The sequence below is a fragment of the Globicephala melas genome, chromosome 7 (assembly GCF_963455315.2).
Source record: "Globicephala melas chromosome 7, mGloMel1.2, whole genome shotgun sequence".
NCBI lineage: Eukaryota > Metazoa > Chordata > Mammalia > Artiodactyla > Delphinidae > Globicephala > Globicephala melas.
The window spans coordinates 66325635-66348503 of record NC_083320.1 but is presented as its reverse complement, the minus strand read 5'-3'; the positions used below and the strand labels follow the sequence as shown (position 1 = coordinate 66348503).

Genomic DNA, 22869 nt, shown 5'->3' with positions numbered 1-22869 from the left:
CGCTCCGCTGCATGTGGGATCTTCCCGGACCGGGGCACAAACCCGTGTCCCCTGCATTGGCAGGTGGACTCTCAACCACTGCGCCACCAGGGAAGCCCCACACTAACTCATTTAATTGTCATTTTAATCTTATGTACTATTATTATTATTCCCATTTTACAGATCAAAAGACCTAGGTGCAGGTAGGTTAGATAACTTGTTCAAGTTACAAAAGTAATAAGGAGTCAGGATTTGAACCCAGATAGTTTAGGAAAAGCTGGGCCCCAAGCCTGCAAAATGAGAAGAATTTTAGTTCATGTTTTCAGAAATGGAAATTAGGATGAGTCTGCTACCTTATTAGGAGGTTATTATGTATAGAGCCCCATGTTAGGAACAGGGTAGTGCAGCCTAAGAAATATAGCAATATAGTCCTCACCTTTGCTTTAAAGTAGAATACAAAACAAGCAGGAATGAATTAATAAAACCACCATCTAATAGATACCTGCTTACATGTATGTTAAGCATTTTGGAATTATTTAAAGGTAAATTAAATGCTTAGGCTAGCTTCTTCTTCTGTGTAATGTACCTCTTGTTCTTAGTGTGATGTCAAGGAATTCAGTATTACTATTGGTTTGGACAAACCTACTGAGAAAGTAACTGTAGTATGGATATCACTATGCCATGGCCAAATACAAATGAAATGTAGGCTTTCTCTACCATTGTTCCTTTCCTGTTAGCTTAACACATGATTGTCTATACACAAATATAATTATTGATTTACTAACTGTTTAATAAAAAAAACTATTTTTGCCTTTCTCTAATGTCATGCCTCTGAAAAAAATAGCTGAGTGTGAAAGCACAAGTCATCTCTGTCTTCAGAACAATTTTTGTCTTGGAAATAATAATCATCTTCTAGGAGATGAAGTTCCCTGTGACTTTATCTTTATCAGACAGCTATAAGCTTAGAGAGACAACTGCTCGCTAATAACAACAATTAAGCCAACGTTGTAATAGATATATCAGCATCATTGGTTTCATCAGCTCCTGAGTTTTTCTACTGTATGTTTGCAAACTGAAGCAGATTTTGTGTTCATCTCCCCAGTGACCATTCCACTTTGACACCTCCTCCAAGCCCCTTGCCAATCATTGGTTAAGGATTAGGCACTTGGTGCAATTCTGGCTAATAAAAGATGAGGGGAAGTCTGCCACGTGGGTGTTTGTAAAAGATTTCTTCACTCAAAAGAAAGAGACCGAGGAGGAGACAGAATTCTCTGTCCCCTGGACCTTAGCATCAGGGTATGATACATGGCACTACTGTAGGCACTTACAACCAGAATGGATGCCATTGTGAGGGCAAAGCTGACAGACTTTGGGTGGCAGGTCACAGAGACAGATCTACCCCTGGTCTCTTGATGGATCACTCAGCTCTTGGACCCAAACAACCTGTGCACTGCTTGTTATGTTCAATAAACATCCTTCTTGACTTAGATAATTTTAGAGAGCTTTTTTAGTTAATTGCAGCTGATACACCAAATAAATAAACACTCCTCAATAGGTTCAAAAATTTGGCCAGTCCAGAAGCCAGCTTATAATCAACTTCTGACCACATGTTTTGTTGTCCTGTATCCTATACAGAGAGGTGAACTATGGAACCAATTACCACATAAATATAATAAAATTCAAGTAAATACAGTCCTAGGTAATACACAGGATGAATGTCTCTTTTGAAAGAAAAATAAATAAAAAGCTGGGTTAGTTTCTCTTTCTTACATCAATAGCCTTTATCGTCATTCCACTCCCTGAGGTCATCTCTGCCATGTCTCTAAGTGTTTTTCTCTTTGGAGGAACAAACTAGCAAAGAGGCAGGAAATCACTCTTCTACCTTCTTTTTGTCCTGAAACTGCTACCGCTGTTAGCTAATAAAGATTTTAGTTTACCTTCCACAAACACAGATTTATACCCATTAGCAGATTAGGTACCTTAGATAGTCACAGCACCTTTTTCTGGAAAAGCTCCAGGCCGCTTCTGGGAATTATCTCATTTGTTCTTACACTAGTCTTACAAGAGATTCTTTTTATTCCAGTAAGCCACTCTACCGCAAGTCCTTGACAGGTATCTCATCCCTGATGAATTCTGATGTGGCTTGACATCAGCTTTCTTGCTCCATGATCTGTGTAGAAAGAGAACACAGGTGAAGTGAGCCCAGCATCTTTGGCATTTGGATTGATGTGAGTGCTCTGGTTCTAGGTCTGGGTTTTTGTATTTTGTTTACTTACAGTCCTAGATCAAGGAAGCAGGATTGACACAAAACAGGTTGTTTGACCCATGTGAGAAGCATGCCCTTGTGTGCTCAAGGAAGGATGGAGCCTGGAGCCACTGTCAGTATCCTAGGGTGGGCATGGGGCTCACTATCCGTCGTTGACAGCCCTGATTCAGTCACCCCTTCTGAAGCCAGGCTGGAGCTCTAGAGCATCTTCCTGTTCTTCACCTCCTACTTCCTTCCTTCCTCTCCCCTCTTTACTTCCCCTTTGTTTCTTTTCTTCAAATACCAGAAAGGTCGAAGAGGTAGACCAGTGGAGCATGTGGTCCACATGGATGTTGTGGGTTATTATTCCAGTTCCTTTTCAGCTCCTTTTCCTCTCCACCTAAAACCCCATTTGATTGGCTGACTAAGATAAGACCAATAAACTTTATTCAGTGGCTTCTAAGAATAAATTTTAGATAAGCAGGGGTGAAAAAAACAGCATGTTAAACCTAGGCATAATATCTGATGTCATATTCCTTCCAGCTATAACCATTAGCAATGGCTAAGCCCAGTTAAACCAGGATTTTTAAAAGGACAATATATGTAATTTTTAAATCAGCAATCGATATTTTAAAAAATATTTCAGTTCACTTATACAAAGCTTACGAGTCAAACTGGTCTGAATCCTCACTAACAAATCTCCTTTTACAATTTACTATGACAAAAAACCATTAAATGTCACCTTTTTATTTAATGCACAGTCTTCTACCATCTTTGTTTTCAGATGAGAACTCATTCCTAAGCTACCAATCTTTAATCTGTCATCAGAGTGATCTTTCTAAAACATACATTTTACCCTTATTAAAATTTGTCAGTGGTTCTCAGTGACTTATCACTTTAGCAAAGTGTGCCGGTGCCTTTATGATCTGGCCTCTGCCTCTCCTCTCTTACCTTTCACTTGGTAACAACACAGACCTGGCTCTGCCACTTGCTAGCTGTTTGACATTGAACGTGTTACCTAACCAATCCAATTTTTAGTTTCCCATCTGTTAATGGAGATTATAATACACAGTGAAAGAGGGTTGTTGTTAGAATTAAATGATCTCCCGCACACACGCATGTAAAGTCACTTGTACAATAGCTGGTATAAAGTAGGTATTTCATAAAAGCTGGAGGTTTTAGTAGTAATAGAAGTAGCAATAATAGTAATAATAGTATTATAGCTATTATTACATTAATAATACCCATCAGACAGATCCGTGCATCAGAGCTTGAACCATTAAATTGTTAAATAAATTTATAGTCCTTAAATAAATGTTAGTTCCCTCTACTTTACAGCCACAGCTTAATAAATGCTACTTCGCCCCTTCACAGCACATAAATAACTGGGTTTTAAATACCGTGATCTCCAGCCTGACATATAATGAGCGTGACGTTAAATAACCAAAATAGCAATTTAGATATTCCAAAGTATTTGCAGTCTTTTCTCTGAGGACAAGGAGGGGAGTGAGGTAAGGAGGGCTGAATATCAAAGAGGAACTAAGAAATTAAGGAGGAACAGAAGAGTGGAGTTTGAGAAAGCTTGCCAGCTTGAGTTCTCTTTCTTTAACCTTCCCTTATGAAAATCACTGATTCATGGATCAGAGAAAATATATCTCATGGCCTGGGCTCCAAATGCGAGAGATTTTTTCAGTCTCAAGTACCCATGGGAAATAGTGATTTCAGCTCCAATTTAGGCCTCATACTGTAAGTTGTATTATGTCCTAATAAGATCTCTATCTCACTCATCTTTCAAAGTAGACCATGGCTTATAGATTAATCGTAAGATAAAATTGGACTACATGAGTTAAGAGGAGAATGAGGACTCTTTAAATCAGTTCTGAACTTCAGTGCGCATAAGAATCATTTGGACTACTTGTTAAAGTTGCAGATTTCTGGGTTCAACCTCTGGAGATTCTGAAAAAGTTGGTCTAGGGCAAGGCCCAGGGAACTACATTTTAATCTTTCTCCTTAAATGAATTTGGTGGAGATGGCACATGGATTACAAGTTAAGAAGTTTGTACTGAAGGAAAAGAGTAGAGATTACTATGAATATGAGATGGTCACTTTATACAGTTGAGGCTGGCATTTAGCGCTCTTGTTCCCAGTAGGTAAGAAAAAGTGGAAGCACACTGGGTCACATGTATTTGATTTTATTTTAGGAAACAAAACCAAAAACAATTCTTAAAGGCTATGTATAAAAAGACAAACTTTCTCTGAGAACTAAACTGAGGGATGTTTTGTTATCATAAGGGACACTAGGTAACATGCTTAGCAGATGTCTTAAATTTAATTTCACAGAAGACCCATACAAGGTTTAATCAAATAAGACTTCTACTGATGGCTAAAATTAGTTAAGCTCAGTGAATTCCATTTAGATGGTGATGAGATAAGATGATTCAGAAACTATACTTTCAGATTATTTAATACAAGTATTGGACCTGGAGATCCCCCCAAAATGGATAGCCTACCTTTGAAATTACCTTAATAGAATTTTAGCAGTTTGGAAATTAAGGGGAAGTTCTTTATACCACAAATGAGGAAGTGCTTGTTCAAAGAGTGTAATAGAAGCTTTACTCTGAAAAGGGTAGGTGTCACCAGCTGAGGAACTTTGGACAAAGTTGGTTTAATTTTATTAACTCATTTCTATTTTTACTATTAATAATTTTAATACTAATGCCAACAAATGTATTTTGTAGAGATAAGTTTATTTATATTTCCTTTTGTGTTAGTTTATCCTAACAATTGATTTATCATTTAATATCTTTAAAGTCCAGTGTATATTTAATTTTTGTCTTACTCCAGCTCCATTGTTTTTAACCATTATTTTGCCTCTTTAGTTTCTCCTTTAGCTACTTTTGGCCACTCATGCCATTTTCTTTCCTTTCAATCCATTTTATCTTCCTTTATGCTGATGTGATGTACCTGCTTCAGAATTTTCCAGATAAAAACCATTTCTGGCAGGCATTAGGCTGTGAAATTCTGGGACTCAGCTCTTTGTGCAAGGGTTGAAGCAAATCCAAAGCCGCTCACTGAGTAGCTCACAGATTTTGCCAGCAGGTCCCTGGCAGCGTTTCCCCATGGGGAAAGGGCAGCCTTCCATCTGGATGGGATCGCTGGTTGGCCCTTCAATGTCTATAATAGCCCTATCCTACCAGCTGCTCATTTGGTTTTAAGTCTTGAGACTCTTATCAAGGAAATAACTTCACATGGTCAAATCACCAAGATATCGTGAAGTGAAAAACTGGAAATTTGTCTAGGAAGCAAAACCATGCATCTACTTCTCTGTGTACTCCAGAGATTCTACTGGAGCAAATTTGACCATTAGAAGACTAAATGGGGGTCTAGGTTAGGTTAACTGAATAGCTGGGATTTCTTTCTTTGAGTTGTATTAAATTCATTTCTGCCTTACTCTAAAAATGTTGAGCCCAGGAGGCTCAGAGCTAAATGTACATTCTAAAACAGTAACTTCATTAATGCACAATCTTTAACAGGTTTATCATCTACACTTTCTCCATTTTCCTTGTCTTCAACTGCCTAGTGCATGTGGATTTTGAAAAAATAATATACCACTTAACTTTTTTATAAAGAGATAGAATATAATAAATAAAAGTTAAATTTCTCTAAATACATGATTTAAAAGATTTATTTGTTCTTAATCATGAGTCTATGCTTCTTATAAACAAATCATTTTTCTCAAGGACTATACTTAATTTTACAATGAAAATAAATGTTAAACACTGAGCTTGGAAGCTCAGTACCCCAAAATTGAAAAGGATCTTTCAGGCCATCTAGTTTTCACCATTAGAGTTTATAGCAGTGGTCCTCAAAATTTAGCATCAGAATCACCTGTAGGGCTTTTATTAAACACAGCTTGCCAGGCCCCACCCCAGAGTTGCTGATTCTGTAGATATGGGTGAAGCCCCAAATTCTGCATTTCTAGTAAGTGCACAGAGGATGCTGATGATGCTAGCCCAGGAATCACATTTTGACAATGACTGGCTTGTAGACTCCAGAAGTGCTTTTTTTGTTTGTTTTGAAGTTAGAAACATATATACCAGTCATACTGCTCTCATTTTTATGATTTCTCAACGATGACAGTCATAGCTTCTTCAGTGTCATTTGTTCATTTGTTTAATGTCCTGTGGTGTAATTCTTCTGAACCTGGAACCTTGAAATGATTTATGGCAGTATTTCACAGAAGCCTGCAATAGCTTCCTAACCATCTCCCTGCTTCCAGCCTGATTCCCACATAGCCTATTTTCACCCAGCAGTCAGAGTGATTTGGGAAAAACAGAAAGCAAATCAAGTTATTCCTCTGTGCAGGAGCCTATAGGAGCCACCCAGAGAAAAAGCCAAACTCCTTACAATTGCCTCTCAGACCTTATGATATGGCGTTCCAGTTACCTAGCTGAACTCATCTTGTGCTCTCCTCCTTTCTCACTCCTCCCTAGCCAAATTGGCTTCTGGCTGTCCTCTGCACCTACCAAACACACATATACTGTTCCCTCTCCCATGAGTGTTCTTTCCTCTAGATGGCCTAACTTTCTCATTTCTTCAAGTCTTGGTCAAAAGTTTACCTTTTCAAAGAGACCTACTGTGCTTCCCCTCCAGCTGCTTATCCCACTTTATTGTTTCCAAAGCACTTATCACCTTATTATGTACTATGTAATTTACTTACTTATAATGTTTATTGTTCATTTTCTATTTCTCCTGGGTAGAACATAAGACTTACAGGGGCTGGAATATTTGCCTTTTTTGGTCCATTTTGTTCACCAATGAATCCCAAGTGCTTAGAACAGTGCATATAGCACATACTGGGTGCTCAACAGACATTTTCTGAATAAATGAATTATTTAATTTTAGTTTATCAAAAAGATTTAAACTTTTTACTTAGACTTACTATTTAGAAGTTCAGCCTACAAGTACTCTTTAGAAAGTCTTGTATTCTATTTAAGGCAGCATATATATATATATATATATATATTTTTTTTTTTTTTTGCGGTACGTGGGCCTCTCACTGTTGTGGCCTCTCCCGTTGCGGAGCACAGGCTCTGGACACACAGGCTCAGCAGCCATGGCTCACGGGCCCAGCCGCTCCGCGGCATGTGGGATCCTCCCGGACCGGGGCACAAATCCATGTCCCCTGCATCGGCAAGCGGACTCTCAACCACTGTGCCACCAGGGAAGCCCAAGGCAGCATATTTTATAACAGCAAAGTCTGGGAAAAAACTGAAATATCTACTAATAGGGGATTGGTTAGGTAAATAAAGTAACTCAGTTTTGTATCATACAGCCATGAAGATGATAACACATAAATGAACAACAAAAGCTAAATTCTCTATAGGTACAATATTTCTGAATTATGTTGTCCTATTTAACCTAGACCAAAATACATACATTCAGGTCCTGTTTACCTCAAAGATAATTGACTAAGTAAGCTAAGTTTACCAGACTCTCTTTAAAACAAAGCAAATTGAGGACTGAATGTTTTACTCAAAGAATTTCCCATTTCAGAATATCTTAGAGAAGTAATAGTGGTGATAATAGAGGACACGGACTAAGCACTTGCTCTGTGCCAGGCACTGATTAGCTCATTTTATCTTCACAATAACCCTATGAGATAATGGTGATTATTGTCCTCATTGTGTAGGTAAGGAAATAATAGGGTTCAGAGAGGAGAGGTAACATGTCCAAGGTCACATGGCTGGTAAATCATGCCACCAAATCCAGTGTCTTTTTTTCTTTAGAAAAAGTAATAATCAGAGACTCTCTCTAAAAAGTATTTTACTAATCTGCTTCTCCAGCTTCATCTTACATGTATGCTCCTCCGTAGTCAAACTGATCTAGTTGCCATTCCCTGAAAGCCCCCAGTCTCTGGCTTCTGGCTTTCAAAAACATTCCCTCTTCCTGAAATATCATTTACCTCCAAAGAACACATGCAGATGGCCAACAAACACATGAAAAGATGCTCAACATCACCAGTTATTAGAGAAATGCAAATCAAAACTACGATGAGGTATCACCTCACACCAGTTAGAATGGCCATCATGAAAAAATCTACAAACAATAAATCCTGGAGAGGGTGTGGAGAAAAGGGAACCCTCTTGCACTGTTGGTGGGACTGTAAATTGATACAGCCACTATGGAGAACAGTATGGAGGTTCCTTAAACAACTAAAAATAGAACTACCATATGACCCAGCAATCCCACTACCGGGCACATACCCTGAGAAAACCATAATTCAAAAAGACACATGCACTCCAATGTTCATTGCAGCACTATTTATGGGTTGGCCAAAACGTTCATTTGGGTTTTTCCATAAGATGCTAAGGAAAAACCCAAACGAACTTTTTGGCCGACCCAATGCAATAGTCAGGACATGGAAGCAACCTAAATGTCCATCAACAGATGAATGGATAAAGAAGATGTGTTACATATATACGATGAAATATTACTCAGCTGTAAAAAGGAACAAAATTGTGTCATTGGCAGAGACGTGGATGGACCTAGAGACTGTCATACAGAGTAAAATAAGTCAGAAAGCGAAAAACAAATATCATATATTAACGCATATATGTGGAATTTAGAAAAATGGTAAAGATGATCTTATTTGCAAAGCAGAAATAGAGACACAGACGTAGACAACAAATGTATGGATAACAAGGGGGAAGCGGGGGTGGGATGAATTGGGAGATTGGGATTGACATATATACACTACCATGTGTAAAGTAGATAGCTATTGAGAACCTACTGTATAGCACAGGGAACTCTACTCAGTGTTCTATGGTGACTTAAAAGGGAAGGAAATCCAAAACAGAGGGGATATATGTATACGTATGGCTGATTCACTTTGCTGTACAGCAGAAACTGACACAGCAGTGTAAAACAACTATACTCCAATTAAAAAAAAAAATCCTACCTATACTCCAAGGCTCATCATACCCAAATTCTGAGTCAGAAGTGATTTTGCCTTCCTCTGAACTCCAACAACATGCACATATTGCTTTAAGAATTCATATAATAATTATAATATTCTGGCTTCTGCTTTTATTAAGGATGTGTCTTATTGCTTCTACATTTTAAATTCCTTGAGGATAAGGATTTTATTGCTTACCTACCATAGTAAGCAGGACATTATTAGATATCTCTTGAATATAATTACCTAAAACAAATTCTGCAAATACCCTGTCCAATGTGGTAGCCCTGGTCACATGTAAGAATTGAGCACTAAAAATGTCGCTAGAGCCAAATCAGAAATAATATTTTGGGTATATTGGCTTAAAAAAAAGCATTAGTGGGCTTCCCCAGTGGTGCAGTGGTTAAGAATCCACCTGCCAATGCAGGGGTCACGGGTTTGAGCCCTGATCTGGGAAGATCCCACATGCCGTGGAGCAACTAAGCCCGTGCGCCACAAGTACTGAGCCTGCGCTCTAGAGCCCACGAGCCACAACTGCTGAAGCCCGCTCTCCTGGAGCCCGTGCTCCGCAACAAGAGAAGCCACTGCAATGAGAAGCCCATGCACTGCAATGAAGAGTAGCCCCCGCTTGACGCAACAAAAAGAAAGCCCACGCGCAGCAACGAAGACCCAACCCAGCCAAAAATAAATAAATAAATTTATTTGAAAAAAAAGCATTAGGAACATTAATTTCACTTGTTTTTCTTTTTTTATGTTAGCATCTAGAAATTTTCAAAGTACATATGTGTCTCATTATATTTATATTGGCTACTGCTTGTCTAGTGTATGCCTTTCCCCTATTCCTTCACCCTCCACCAGGTGATCAAACCCATAAACAAATGCGTGAATTAAGAAAGGGGGCAAATCCCTCGTTGTGAGATGCTCTAAAAGGGAGGGGCAGGCTCTCTCTGGATTGACAATTTTCCTGTTTTACTTGGTCAGATTTTGTTATTAATTCCTAGGATTTTGGGCTGAGAAACAAATGTGAGCATTGTGTGTGTGTGTGTGTGTAATGCATGCACGTGTTTCAGGAGCAGAAACCACATTTAAATCAGAATATAACCAGAATTATAGGAAGCCTTCTATTCTGAAGTAAATTGGCATCATGGAAAGTAGAAAGCAAAGTTCTCAGCCCAATAAACAATCCTTGATCCATATTCCTATCGTAACATCAGTTTTGCTTCAGCCATAATAGAGAGCCCTCTGAGTTGCCCTCAGCCACGTCTCTCCTACTGCTTGCTGGTGACTTGTGCTTTAGCCAGTTTCTTTCCAAGCAACCACAGACTGTTTATTTACTGTAATCAAAATGACAGTGCACTGTTTTCACAACAGAGTGTTAAGAGTTGATTGCCTTTTTCACTTGGCAACCTCAGGGAACTCGAGGTACAACTTGCATTACTTCAAAATGGTGGTGCTTACTTCACATGTTACCTGTACTCCTTTGAGGCTTAAAATACAGAGGATTGAGCTTTATCTAGCCTGGAGCAGGGAAGCTGTAAAATCTGCTCTCAGATTAGTGCTAGTGGTAAACTCCACTGGAGCACAGACTGATTTAGGTGGGGCTGCAGTTCGGCTGTCACGTGATTCTTCACCAGCCAGAACCCAGCCACCTGAGTGGCTTCTCTGTTAAGCATTTTCCCTCGCTAGATGGTTATAATGCTGTGGAGTCTGATTGCCCTGAAGTGGTGCTGCAGAAGACAGTGTAATATAATGGAAAAGCATGCCCTGCCCCATCTTTTTAGAAACAAGGTTTAATGAAAAGATAAGGAAGAGAGGGAGGAAAACAGAAAGAGGGGAATGTACCTGCGATTCAGGTAACCTGTTTTCTAGGCTTATCTTTGACATCACTTGCTGTGACATATTGAACACTCAGTGTCTTTGGTGTTGAGTGTCCACATCTGTTATAGAGAGGGAGTGGAGGAAAGTGACTAGTTGATTTGTAGTGCCTCTTTTATCTCAGAAGCGCAGGGACTCTGCACTCAGTGTATTCCAACATTCATTCCTTCTGAGAGACAATGATCTAAGGGTATAGCAGTCGCCTTATACTCTGAACAAAAAGGGTCATTGAATATTGGACTAGTGATGTAACTGGAGTTGCCTGTGTTATACCTATTAAAGTCTGCCTTCATATTCAGAATACTTCCGTGAACTATGTGCTTGCTCAAATTTAAACTATGTTTTTTGATGAGTCAACACTATGAATGGCTTGAGAAGAGCATAGCCAGAGAGTTGGTTTCTGAAAAGAACTACCCCTTGAATCCTTTCTAGCTTTAGATATTCAATTCTGTATACATGATTTCTTCATGAAATTGGTAATATCAAAAATCTTCTCATCTGAGAAATTCTATACAAATAATAATTTTTTAAAAAAATGACAAAACTTGAAGTCTAGTTTTCAGTGAAATATGACCAGTCACTAAAGAAACTGAAAATATCGTCCCTAGGATCTGAATTCAGGACTCAGAGAGTCTATGTTTTTCCTTCAGCCATTTAGCACATCACTGGCACCAAAACAGAGCAGGGGCCTGTGTGTACTGCCCTGATTTAGGTGTCGATGTGTGCCACTTATTGCAGCGGGAACACACAGTGAAGGGTCTCTGCATGGAAAGGCAGGAGGGATGCTGTTCGGTGCTCAATTCTTTTGAGGCTAAAGGAAAGCCAAAATGCCACAGGTAAGAGAAAATTACATTTGATGCAAAACTTTATTTCTGACAGATTGCAGCAACCAATATGCTAATTAGAGAAAAGACAAGCATAGCCTATCTGGCCCTTCCCAGGATGGAGGATCTAGCAAGTAAGACCACGGCTAGAGAGGGCAGCAATCATGAGGAGAAAAGTAAGAGCTGAATAGAGAAGATGCTGGGAAGGACAGAACTAGAATTTGTGGCATTTCTACAATGTTCCATGTGTGCAACCTGAACTAACTCCTCAAGGACAGGGATAATTTAGGATTCTGATCAAATTGCCTGTGCAAAGTTGAGCACTGAATTCAGTTATTCTTCAATTGTCTTTTCCCTTTTAAAAACACTTAATAGACTTTTTTTTTTTTTTTTTTTTTTTTTTTTGCGGTACGCGGGCCTCTCACTGTTGTGGCCTCTCGCGTTGCAGAGCACAGGCTCCAGACACGCAGGCTCAGCGGCCATGGCTCACGGGCCCAGCCGCTCCGCGGCAGGTGGGATCTTCCCGGACCGGGGCACGAACCCGTGTCCCCTGCATCGGCAGGCGGACTCTCAACCACTGTGCCACCAGGGAAGCCCCAATAGACTTTATTTTTGTAGGGCATTTCTAGGTTTACCAAAAAATTGATTAGAAAGTTTAAAGACATAGAAAACAAACTTATAGTTGCCAAAGGGGAAAGGGGAGGGAGGGATAAATTTAGGAGTTTGCAGACACAAACTACTATATATAAAATAGATAAACTAACAAAGTCCTACTGTATAGCACAGGGAACTATATTCAATATCTTGTAATAATCTAAAATGGAAAAGAATATGAAAAAATATATATGCATTCATACATATATATATAAATGAGTTACTTTGCTGTACACCAGAAACTAACGCAACATTGTAAATCAACTATACTTCAATTTTTAAAAACCGTAGAAAAAATAAAATATCTATCAAATGTTGAAAAAGAAAATTCAAAGAGTTTCTAAATCAAGTGTGCCTTTTTATGTCTTAGATATTTAGTTTTAAAATTTTTGTTCAGAAAGAAATTAAGAGAATAAATAGAAAATATTTTGTCATGCATAAAATTGCCCAAATTTAGCTTTCCTGAGTGATATGGATTGTTGGAAAAAATGAGTATTATTTTATGGTTAAATTGGTCTCAAGAGTGTTGTTTGAAACCTAGCACCATTATAGTACATTTAATGCATATTTAAAAGAAATGTGTCTTACACAGACTCAGGATAATTTTGAGACAGAGTAAACAAACCTAACAAATGTATGAGAGAGCTTGCTATTGTGGTTTCCGTGGCGTATTTTAACTCGTGCTAATTTGCATAGAGATCTGCATCATGATTTGGATGTGCTCTGCCACTTTTCATTTACGCCTAAGCATTACCTTTTCCCTTTGCAAAATATACTTGATGCTTTTGAATAACAAGTTGGAATTCTTTTCCCCAAAGAATCAAGTTAGTTCTCACAGTTGTCACTGTGTTAGTGGAGGGAATGCGTTAGTCAACAGTAAATTTTTTGCTCTCTACACTGACTAATTTAAGGTGATCCTTCATCAAAAAACATTCTTTTTGGTTCAGGCTTTCTTTCTTATTAGTATTTTACTGGTTTGTTACTTATATTTTCATTGTAGACTACCAAAGTACTTTGTGTATAAAGCTAGGATGTAATTTTTTTGAAAGTCAGTGATCCAATCCCAGTTTGAGAACCCAAGCACCATTTCATAGACATCCATCATAAACTTAGCCTCAAATATAATATAGTATTCCTTCTGTTCACTGTGCAATCACCAGCCTCCTGATTCAAAATATGTATATTCTTATCCTGAGATTTAACAGATCTTTCATACATGGTGATAATTGTGGTGACCTGGTTGACAGACTGGTAGAGGTCATGAAGAAAGCATAGTTCGGTAGTAATATTAAAGGATGTTTCTCCAGAGGAAAGACTTTAGGATATAATCTGCTCTGAAGGATGTAGAGGATTGTTTTAGTAGGGGCTACCACAGTCTCTCCCCAGTCGCGGAAAGGACTGTGGGAAATCAACATGGAAAAGCAACTGTGGTGTTAACCCAGCAAATGTCTGCTTAAAGAGTTGAAAAGGCAGACTCACCTTAGTAATGGAATTCCTTTTTGGAAACTCAATTCATTATTAATTCCACTTAGCTATTAGGTTAATTCATTTCTTCCTCAGAAATGCCACTTGAATTTTGGCTTTAAAAAATTTGTTGGTTTACATATCTGCTTTACCTCTAATCTGCCACAATTGAAGTTTCAATAATTACAAATCAATGTTTTGTTTCCAGCTGAATGACCTGGACATTCAAAGAGTATCTTTCAATGGACACTCTTATTTGATTTTTTTTTTTTTTTTGCGGTACACGGGCCTCTCACTGTTGTGGCCTCTCCCGCTGCGGAGCACAGGCTCCGGACGCGCAGGCTCAGCGGCCATGGCTTACGGGCCCAGCTGCTCCGCGGCATATGGGATCTTCCCGGACCAGGGCACGAACCCATGTCTCCTGCATCGGCAGGCGGACTCTCAACCACTGCACCACCAGGGAAGCCCTCTTATTTGATTTTAAGACAGTTTTCAAAGGAGCAATTTATAAGGTACAGAATAAAAAGAGGGCAAATCTCTGGTTGTATAAATTGAAGTTAATGGATGCTTATTTCTGAGTGTGCACAATTGTTTATATTGTTAGTTTGCAAAATATACCATAACCAGCAGCTGGGTCAACTTTCAAGTAGAGGTAAGGGTAGGAAATTAACAATTTGAAATATAAAACTGCTTAAACATATAGAATAAATACCACCCTTTTCAACCAAGGGAGAAATAGACACGAATGCATTTTTTGCTATTTTAAGTATTTGCATAATAGTCTTTTTACTTAACACGCGCCCACTTGTTAGAATTTTGAAATTATTCTGAAAGTCATTTCTCAGTTGTCTTTCACTTCTCTGGCCAGGCTTTCATTAGCTTCTCTTATTTTTCTCTGTCTTCCTTTAGTCAGTTGCTTTTCAAACCTGGCTGCATATTTGAACTATGCTTGCAGAGCTTTTAAACAAACATGGATACGCAGGCTTAGCCCCAGAGCATCTAATTGAATTGGCCTAAGGTGGAGCCAGCTTTGCTCTTTTTTTAAGCTTCCCAGGTGATTCCAATGTGCAGCCAGAGCTGTGGGCCACTCTCTGAATAAGCTCATCACGTTTTACCTCTTTCCATTTTCTCTCAGATGTTTGCATATCTATTCCCGTTCAACTGTTTTTTTTTTTTTCTCCTGTCATTTTTATTAGGAAGTTTAAAAAATCTGACTTTTTTCATTTTGCTTTTTCTTTCTGGTTTTCCATAACAGCCAAGAAGTTCTCATTCTAGGCACATGTATTTGATTTTTATTCTTATCTAATACTACCAAGTTTCATATCAATGAAAGAGAATGCAATATATTTGTGAATAATACTTTTGTCTGTTCTTCCAATGCTAATATAATAATATACTTTAATTTTTGCTATAGGTATATAAAGATTGATAATAGAGCCCAATAAAATTGTTGAAAAATAATATTAAGAATGGATTTACTTGAACTGTAATCAGTATTGGCTATGATTAAAGATAGTTTAATAAGATATTTTAAAACTTTGAGACCATATGGACTCAAGGACATATAAATATCCTATTAATAATATTTTTATCTTTTCACAGCTAAAGGACATGTTTGCCCTACAAATTTCAGTCATTTCAGAACAGTGCAGAAATGGGAATATCACATACCTCATCAAATAGCATATCAGTAACAAGATATCCACAGCAAGGGGAGCATTAATAGCAACAAAAAAGGGGAGAAAAAAGATCTATGAAGACAAAGTTCAGTGATGTAATTAGCAGCACTATAAACAGAAATGTGGGAGGGAATATGTAGAGCATTCAAGGATTTGAAATGAAAGAGATAGAAAAATGGTGGGCAGTTGGTTGAGCCTGGAGGAGCAGACAAGAAATCTGAGCTCTAGTGTAGCAGTTCCTCCAAATACAGTCAAGCCATTTCCTCTCCATGAAGTTTATTTTCCTTCATTGGTAAAACTTCTGGTTGGATTGGCAAAAGGAAAAAACACCTGGCCAAAAATCCCTTGGCCATATCCTGCCTGTAGGTATGCTTTGTTGAATCTATCCAGTATTGTAAATAATTTGAAACAGATGACAACATTTAACAACAGAGAGGTTTCTCATAAAAATCTAGATTTTAAGCTTCATTGGAAAAATCATTTGATTCAACAGTCTCCTAGCCCCTCTTTAGAAAGTACATGGGCTTTGGAGTTCCTTAGTCCCAGCCTGACTAACTTTACTCATTTTTCTTACCTGCTTTGTGCATGTAGGAATTTGGGCTTATTTCTTGGAGAATTTATTCTTAAGGTTATGTCTAACCATGATATAAGTTCCATGAAAAGAAATTGCTTAGAATACTTTGTTTAGTCTACAGCCATACCACCCTGAATGCTCCTGATCTCATCAGAATACTTTGTTTGGGTACAGCAAAAGTAACCTATAAAGAGAAAAATAAATGTCACAAGCAAAAACATCAAGGACAAAGAGAAGCTAACAAACAGGTCATCAGTTCTCAAATAGAGGCTTGAGCCCATAAAACGTGTCCTATTAATAAGCTCTGTGCAAGAATATTTGGGGTTCTGGTTCAGAAGCACAATGTCACTTAACAACAAGAGCTGGGATTTAATGAATTATTCCAGTTCAAGCTCTTGGAAAAAGAAAAGGACAAAGTGTTCTGTACAACCCAAGTAAGAATAAAGTATCTTCTGAATATTAGGAGATTAAAATTCCCCAAAGTTAGCTTCTTGGCAGAAAATGGCCAAAGTTATTTAAAGAGTGACTTCCCATCTTTGAAATCACCCATTGAATAAAACAATATTAAACCACTGTTTAAAAATTTAAGGACCATCATTTCTTTCACTTTCCTCCAGCTCAGAGCTTAATCACATGCAGGGCTCCCTATATGCAGTCTCCAAAAGGGTGAAAACCTAATTCAGTTATTACAGAAATAACTCCAGACTTTTAAAAGTTTTCTCTGAACTAAAACAACCCCTGAGAATTCCCTAATACAACCACCTAGCATATGTTATATGCACTGTATTTGTGTTTAATATGTATATTTAATTTGTAAGCATGCTTATAAGTTACTTTGCCGCTGTTCTCTATTCATATATCTTGGGCAGAAATTTCTTTAATATTCTCTCTATAAGGTCCTTTATCATTTCAAACCCTGGTAAAAAGAGGTGTAGGATTATAAGAATCACTCAGTAAATACATATTAAAACTTCTGTTATCCAATTGAGTAGGTATGCATATAAATTTTAAAGAACTCTTCTGTTGTGGCTAATTATATGTCTGAATGTAGATTCAAATTTCAGATATCCAAAGAGCTGATGCGCATCAGGCAGTTCACAGAGCAAAGCACATCTTTGCTTAGCAAGAGAGCAAGATTCTCTTCATTAACTTATTTTCAAGTAAAATTAACAGAAAATTAACATTACTCTGCTCTTAAATCTACCCTTGTTATATCCTATTAAAATGCATCCAAAGAATGTGTTAACTTCACCCCAGTGTGAAAAATATTATCAGGTAAAGCTGACCTGAAAAGGCAGCTTCCTAATCAAAGATAAATATGTGAGCTTGCAACCCAAGGGACAATAAAATTGGCTTTATCCTTCCAAAATTTTACAACTACCTCAAAGAACAATCTACCTCAAGAACGAGTAGTTTGTATACCAGGTTCTACACTGAATTGCCATTAAAGGTGTTTATGGATAAAATTTAAGTGGAAGTAAAGATAATTTAGGATTGAAGTTAATAAAAATTTAAAAACAGATCCCCAGTACAGAAGTGTACTGTTAATATCTTAAATTATATTTCAGGGGTAGGTGGATAAATTAATCCTCATAGTTTTGGAAAACTGGTAAAATAACCATTAATATTAAGGTGGAAAGAATATTTTTAGATGACAAATTAAACATTAATTCCCAGCCTTCAGTGAGTTCATAGTGTTCCTATACATGAGTGATGATGAGAAAAAAGTAATCTGCACAGCCACCCATGCAAAGAAATTTCACTGTCTAGTCACATGTTCATTCCTTGGTGAAAAAAAGTATTAGTTTTTATGTGCTTACACTCATGGGTGCTTTCATTTAACCCCTAAAAATAAGGAATCAGAAGAGCTGGGAGTGAGCCAGAGTCAGGGAGATGGACTAGTTACAAATTCCAAGCAGAGCATTGTCTAATTGAGAAAACTTCCACTCATGTCTTTAAGACTCTCAAACTCAAGGCCATCTCAGATCTGTCTAATCATGAGCCCATTAAGTCATCTTGGCTGCCATGAAGATGAAACTGACAGCACAGTTATTTGAGTCAGTTTAAAGAGGCCCAGGGTGGTTGAAGGGAAGGCTTAGGAGGCCTGGGGTGCTGAAAGGACATCCCAGCTCTAGCTCCCCAAGATCCCAGTAGCACACAGCTGTCAAGAGCACGAAGCTGTATGTAGAGAAACCCTTTGGAGGGAAGCAGGGATTTTGCTGTATGTCAACAATTTCATCAGGCACAATTTGACTTTGCACCTTTCATTGGACCATCAATATGATTTAAACAGTAGACAGTTTGTGAGTTGATTGCATAGCCAACACATGCAATCATTTCTGGGATTCAGGTTCTGTAATTTGATGGTCATAGTAGAAATTATTTGGCATATAAATGTGGTTCTTGGTGAAATCTAGATTTTCTCTGTGAATCTTCACAAAGCCTTTTGTCTAATGGGTGTATCTATTAAGGTACAAGTGAAATAAAGTCTTTTGCCCCTATTTTTGTTAAAAAGAAGCAAGCCTTTGAAGTGGGGTCTGTGATAATATATCATTGGGCAAAAGAGTAGTCTTCTATAAGGTATTATGAGAGTTCTATAAACAATCCAGGAAATGGCCAGATGTTAACACTAATTGATATTATTATAGGGAACACATGTTTTGTTGTTGTTGTTTCAGCAAGGACATGCTTCCAGGATGAGAATTATTCCCTTTTCAACTACAGAATTTCTTGGCAGTTTCACTCGGTTCTTCCTGTTGTGGTGGAAGATATATTACCATCACCAGTATTAAAATGATATCTGTTCCTTTTGTCAGGGGTTGGGGAACAGGGGAGGAGGGGAGGGTGGGCATTTAGTCATGTCCCAGGATATATAATAAACACTGGACAGACAATATTTATTTACACAATCCTTCAACATAGGCATCATCATTCCTATTTTATAGGTGATATAATAGAGGCTCAGAAAGTTTCAATCTTTGTCAGTTAATAGTGGAGCTAGGATTTATTCTGCCAGACCTTTCTCTTAACCACTTCTCCATATTGCTTTCTGGTTGTTTCCACCACAGAAAAGCTGGCCAAGGACCTTTAAAACCTCTCTATTTCTCTATCCTCATGTTTAGCACACCATTAATGGTAACAAACAACTCAGTAAAAGTTAAAGATGCATCAGATTACTATTAAGCAGAGAAATAAATTGGTGAAAATCCAGATAAATTAGAATTAATAGAATTTTAAAATGAAAAGTGTCCTTATATAGCCTTGATTCCAATTCCCATCTTTTACAGGTATCTCTTCTGAGGTGACAAAGCTTATTAGTAGCAGAACTTGCATCAGAAATCAAGACTTCCAGCTCAGTGTCCAACCTATTTTTCTCTGTCACACCAATAAACTATAGTTATTATTCTTGACCTTACAAATGAAGTCACTATTAGTTCTTTAAAAGAATAAGATACCAAACTTATTTGATATATCATTTAATCAAAACAGATTTGATTTCTAAAAATTTTCAAAGAGCACATTTAGTGAAGAACTCTGTATTTGTTCTTCACATTGTGACTACATATACAGACAAAAATTAAGAGATTCTTGCAACTATACCGATAAAAATATTGCTAATTATCAGGGCCAAAATGTAAGCATCCATTCATAAATGTAAAACAGTTCTGAAAGACCAGCTCTGGTGTTTACACAGAACAAAGTTATATTCAGTCACCTGTAAAGAAACATGGAGTGTACAATATGCTCAAGCCAATTAGCATCCATTTCTGGGAACCCCTTTCAAAGAAACAGTTTTCTCTATATCCTATGGTAGGAGATCTCCTGAAATACATAAAACCTAGGGCTTTTCTCTGAGGCAACTGCTATTTTGTAACATTTTTAGGGGTAGTATTATTGCTACTCATGGTAAAATCTTAGGTGAGAAATCAATATTTTTCCATATTATTAGAGATTACAGTTGCTTTTAAAGCTGAGGCCTCAAGTTCTGTTTTTAGGCTGATTTGACCAGTACTAACTAGAAACCCAGGTTGAAATCAGAGGTCTTTATTCCACACAGGGCACTCACTACTTGGACTGATTGTGATGAAATGTTTTCATGCAAATTCCTATAAGCACGTATGCCTTTATCTTTGTCCCCGTATGCTACATTACACCACCTGTTGTATTTTTTAAAAAGCTTTATGATTTTTAAAACTCTTCTTTAAATTAATACCTATAGATTTTCTGCCAATAATTTCCTGTTCTAACTATATGATTGCTAACTGAATAAAACATTTATGATTATTCTATAAAATATTTTAAAGAAAACTACAGAAAATACAGATTATAAAGTAAATAATTGTTTTTTGTCCAAGTGGCTCTCCCTGATAATTAGTAATAATAATAATAACCAGGTATTAAATACACACAGAAAAAATACAGAAATATATGAAGCTTATGAGACAACTCATAGAAGGTACAGTACCCTTTACATCAATAAATAGAATGGTAAATATTTAATATAAAATGTATATACTAAAATAAAGAAACAACACATACTGGAGTATATAGGGATCATTTTATTACTAGAAGGTTAAATCTCATTTTAATGATTGGTATTGGTGAGAATAGATTATTTTAGAGACAAATGATAATGTTTTTCAAACAGCTATATACCTCTATATTGTTATCACTCCCTATAGGCATGGCCTCTCTAAAGCTGTTAAAAAAAAAAGACCAAAGCACAAGAATGACAGTTCCCATTTCACTATACATTTATGTTTAAAAAATACTTGGCACACTGGACATTTAAATAGATAAGGTGCAGCCACAAAATCAATTAGGCTAGCTCTGTGTAATCAAAAAATATTTTCTCTGACTACAATGGATCATAAGCATCTACATGTTTCAAAAATACAAGCTCAGTAGTGCCTAGTCTGTACCATAAGTCACCATTTCTAGACAGAGGCTCTATTTCCTTTGAGATAAAGGAATAGTAAGCAGTTTACACATCAGATGATGCCTTTGGTTCCTGTAATTTACATTAAAACAACATTAGGTTAAAAATAGAAGCAAGAAGATAATTTTAAAATAAGAAAAATGATCTGGTGGCTAGATTCTATGGTTCAGATAATTAAATGTTTTGCCAGCTTACCTGATAAACCAGAGTCTTATGGATCACAGCGTAACAAAGCCCGCATCCAAGATGGTTAGAGTAGAATGAGCCTCCTGCAGTTGTTCAGATTTTTGGCCACAGAGGTTTACATATTAACTACAATTTTTTTTTTCTTTGCTTTCTCTGGGGACAAGAAAACAAAGAGACCTTTCCAGAATCCTCTCTGCTTATGCCTCGGCTTCCTGTTCTGAGATTCACTCTGTGGTACCCAACATATATCAGAAAACAGCTTTGAGGAGAAAAAAAAAAAAGCCGACGGCACTCAACTTGGTACCGCCATCTACTGGCAGACACATAAAATTGAATGAAAGGAAAAACATCCCCATTATTCTTTATCATGAGGTAAAATGTAACCTATCCCCTGCATATGAGTATGTACAAAAATATTCTTTTGCATACTAAATTACTTGAGTATGCACATTTTCTAATATTGTATATTTTTCTAAATTTTATAAGTTTACAAAGTTGTTTCAACCATAAATGACTACAATTAAAAACCCTCCAAATTTCTGTTTGAAAATTAGGTTTTTAGATTACCTTACACCTTACATGTAGAATTTTGTAAAATCTCTCTTATGGCCTGCTCTAGCCTTCTGAAAACTTTTATTTTTGCACAGGATGAATTCTCTTCTGAGTGAGTAATCTGACTCCTTAAAGAACAGTGTAAAACTGATAGTCATTTTGTATTGCTTTTTGGTAAAACATTTACGAGAAATAATATCTGGGAAAGTATTTTAAACTTAAGTGAGGCCTATGTAATTTAGATTTATGGATTATTTGGTCTGTATATGACACAAGGAACAGGTGAAATTCATCTTACATAAGATAATTCAATCGAAGGTTATATACTATTATATCTATGTAGTTAAAATACTTAAGAGAACATGGCTTATAAGGATATTGAAGCTCACAATACATAAGCAAAATGAAAATGATTTTATCAGTTTATTAAAAGAGATTTCTTAACTATAAGTGCTATTCATTTCATTTGACTATTCAATTTACTTTAGAGAAAACAACTATAATTTCATTAGTTTATCATTAATTAATTAAATATGTTCATATTGATGGAGCACCTTAGTATATGTCAGGCATTATATTAGCTTTGAAAAGACAGAGATAAAAACACACAGTGTCTGTCATCAAGGAACTTACGTATAATGAAGAGAGAAATATAGCGGGTACCGTATTTTTATGCCATGTGCTCAAGGAGTGTTATTTACTTAGCTTTTAAATTCTAGCGCCCATTTTGCCTAATGGTAGAAAAATAAATCCTGTCAATTCCAGGTGGACTGAATCACTTGAGGCTTTCTCCAGTGATTTCAGGTTTATACTCTTCTCACGGGGACTGATCTCAGTCAGGAATACGTATGGAGAAAAGCAGAGTTTGATCCCCAGCCTCCCACTTTTCTATGTGGGAAGCCAGTGAGGTGTAGAATTCTGTCTGATCCCTGGGCATCAT

General features: G+C 37.1%; 1 protein-coding gene across 5 annotated transcripts in view; it reads right to left on the bottom strand.

Annotated features, from left to right (window-relative positions):
• Positions 1 to 21605, bottom strand: part of SCN3A (sodium voltage-gated channel alpha subunit 3) — a 112855-nt gene extending 91250 nt beyond the window's left edge. For 3 of the 5 annotated variants that reach the window (XM_060302340.1, XM_060302343.1, XM_060302344.1), the window contains exons 1-2: positions 21387 to 21605; positions 1959 to 2149 (exon numbers count right to left, since the gene is read on the bottom strand). The gene's annotated coding sequence lies outside the window, so the exon portion shown is untranslated. The remainder of the gene's footprint in view (positions 1 to 1958; positions 2150 to 21386) is intronic. The other 2 variants (XM_060302341.1, XM_060302342.1) reach the window with 2 other exon arrangements.
• Positions 21606 to 22869: the final 1264 nt, after the last annotated feature.